This window comes from Arachis hypogaea, chromosome 5, assembly GCF_003086295.3.
Source record: "Arachis hypogaea cultivar Tifrunner chromosome 5, arahy.Tifrunner.gnm2.J5K5, whole genome shotgun sequence".
Classification (NCBI taxonomy): domain Eukaryota; kingdom Viridiplantae; phylum Streptophyta; class Magnoliopsida; order Fabales; family Fabaceae; genus Arachis; species Arachis hypogaea.
The window spans coordinates 46,513,833-46,517,126 of NC_092040.1; the positions used below are offsets into that span (position 1 = coordinate 46,513,833).

General features: G+C 33.8%; 1 non-coding gene across 1 annotated transcript; it reads right to left on the bottom strand.

Moving 5' to 3' along the window:
* Positions 1 to 2,163: 2,163 nt before the first annotated feature.
* LOC112804945 (small nucleolar RNA R71) lies at positions 2,164 to 2,271 on the bottom strand. The gene has a single exon (XR_003203562.1). It is a non-coding gene; the product is annotated as a small nucleolar RNA R71 (small nucleolar RNA).
* Positions 2,272 to 3,294: the final 1,023 nt, after the last annotated feature.

Genomic DNA, 3,294 nt, shown 5'->3' on the forward strand with positions numbered 1-3,294 from the left:
CAGAGATTCAACAGGGATAAAGCATCTCCATACACTTATCTGAAATTCCCACCAATGATTTACATAAGTATTTCTATCTTTATTTTATGTTTTATTTATCTTTATATTCGAAAACTCCATAACCATTTGAATCAGCCTAACTGAGATCTACAAGATGACCATAGCTTGCTTCATACCAACAATCTCCGTGGGATCGACCCTTACTCACGTAAGGTTTATTACTTGGACGACCCAGTGCACTTACTGGTTAGTTGTGCAGAGTTGTAAAGAAAGTGCTGAGTTAGTAGATGCGCATACCAAGTTGAATGCCATTGTTAGAGATCACAATTTTGTGCACCTAGTTTTTGGCGCCGTTGCCGGGGATTGTTTGAGTTTGGACAACTGACGGTTCATCTTGTTGCTCAGATTAGGTAATTTTCTTTTCAAAATTTTTTCAAAAACCTTTCAATAATTTTTTTTTATTTTTATTTGTTTTCGTTTCTCTAAAAATAATTTTTGAAAAAAAATCCAAAAAATTTGCAAAATCATAAAATCAAAAAAAAATATTGTGTTTCTTGTTTGAGTCTAGAGTCAAATTTTAATTTTGGTGTCAATTGCATGTTTTAAAAATTTATGCATTTTTCAAAAATTTCATTCATGGTGTTCTTCATGATCTTCAAGTTGTTCTTGATAAGTCTTCTTGTTTGATTTTTAAATTTTCTTGTTTTGTGTTTTTTTGTTGTTTTTCATGTGCATTTTTGCATTCATAGTGTCTAAACATTGAAAATTTCTAAGTTTGGTATCTTGCATGTTTTTCTTTTCTTGAAAATTTTCAAAAATAAGTCTTGATGTTCATCTTGATCTTCAAAGTGTTCTTAGTGTTCATCTTGACATTCATAGTGTTCTTGCATGCATCATGTGTTTTGATTCATAATTTTCATGTTATGAGTCATTTTTGTGTTTTTCTCTCTTATCATTAAAAATTCAAAAATAAAAAAATATCTTTTCCTTATTTTTCTCAAAATTTCGAAAATTTGAGTTGACTTAGTCAAAATTTTTTAAAACTTAGCTATTTCTTATAAGTTAAGTCAAATTTTCAATTTTAAAAATCTTATCTTTTCAAAATCTTTTTCAAAAATCAAATCTTTATTATTTTTCTATTATTTTCAAAAATTTTTAAAATTTATTTTCAAAATCTTTTTCTTATCTTTATTTCAAAATTTCAAAAACTTTACTAACAATTAATGTGATTGATTCAAAAATTTGAAGTTTGTTACTTTCTTGTTAAGAAAGGTTCAATCTTTAAATTCTAGAATCATATCTTTTAGTTTCTTGTTAGGGTTTAGTTTCTTTTTAATTAATTAATTGTTTCAAATTTTAATTTTAATTTTATTTCTTCCTTTAATTTTCGAAAATCACTAACTTATTTTTCAAAATTAATTTTTGAAATTCTCTCCCCCTTATCTTCTTCTATTTATTTATTTATTTACTAACACTTCTCTTCATCTCAAGAATTTGAACCTATCTTCACCCTTGTATTTGGATTCTTACCTTTCCTTCTTCTATTCTTTTCTTCTTCTACTAACATAAAGGAATCTCTCTACTGTGGTAAAGAGGATCTCTATTATTATTTTCTGTTCCCTTCGTTTTCATATGAGCAGGAGCAAGGACAAGAACATTCTTGTTGAAGCAGATCCTGAATCTGAAAGGACTCTGAAGAGGAAACTAAGAGAAGCTAAATTACAATAATCCAGAGACAACCTTACAGAAATTTTCGAAAAGGAAGAGGAGATGGCAGCCAAAAATAATAATGCAAGGAGGATGCTTAGTGATTATACTGCACCTACTTCTAAGTTTGATGGAAGAAGCATCTCAATCCCTACCATTGGAGCAAATAATTTTGAGCTGAAACCTCAACTAGTTGCTCTAATACAACAGAACTGCAAGTTCCATGGACTTCCATCAGAAGATCCCTACTAGTTTTTAACTGAGTTCTTACAGATCTGTGAGACTGTTAAGACTAATGGAGTAGATCCTGAAGTCTACAGGCTCATGCTTTTCCCTTTTGCTGTAAGAGACAGAGCTAGAACATGGTTGGACTCACAACGTAAAGATAGCCTAGACTCTTAGGATAAGCTGGTCACGGCCTTTTTGGCTAAGTTCTTTCCTCCTCAAAAGCTGAGCAAGCTTAGAGTGGATGTTCAAACTTTCAAACAAAAAGATGGTGAATCCCTCTATGAAGCTTGGGAAAGATACAAACAGATGACCAAAAGGTGTCCTTCTGACATGCTTTCAGAGTGGACCATTTTAGATATATTCTATTATGGTCTATCTGAGCTTTCCAAGATGTCACTGGACCATTCTGCAGGTGGATCCATTCACCTAAAGAAAACCCCTGCAGAAGCTCAAGAACTCATTGACATGGTTGCAAATAACCAGTTCATGTACACTTCTGAGAGGAATTCTGTGAGTAATGGGACGCCTCAGAAGAAGGGAGTTCTTGAAATTGATGCTCTGAATGCCATATTGGCTTAGAACAAAATGTTGACTCAGCAAGTCAACATGATTTCTCAAAGTTTGAATGGATGGCAAAATGCATCTAACAGTACTAAAGAGGCATCTTCTGAAGAAGAAGCCTATGATCCTGAGAACCTTGCAATGGCAGAGGTAAATTACATGGGTGAACCTTTTGGAAACACCTATAATTCATCATGGAGAAATCATCCAAATTTCTCATGGAAGGATCAACAAAAGCCTCAACAAGGCTTTAATAATGGTGGAAGAAATAGGCTTAGCAATAGTAAGCCTTTTCTATCATCTTCTCAACAACAGACAGAAAATTCTGAGCAGAGCACCTCTAGCTTAGCAAACATAGTCTCTGATCTGTCTAAATCCACTTTAAGTTTCATGAGTGAAATAAGGTCCTCCATTAGAAACCTGGAGGCACAAGTGGGCCAGCTGAGTAAGAAAATCACTGAAACTCCTCCTAGTACTCTCCCAAGCAATACTGAAGAGAATCCAAAAAGAGAGTGCAAGGTCATTGACATAATCAACATGGCCGAACCTAGAGAGGAAGGAGAGGATGTGAATCCCAATGAGGAAGACCTCATGGGATGTCTCCCAGACAAGAAGGAGTTCCCTATTGAGGACCTAAAGGAATCTGAAGGTCATATAGAGACCATAGAGATCCCATTAAACCTCCTTCTGCCATTCATGAGCTCTGAAGACTATTCTTCCTCTGAAGAGGATGAAGATGTAACTGGAGAGCAAGTTGCTCAATATCTAGGAACTGTCATGAAGTTGAATGCCAAGTTG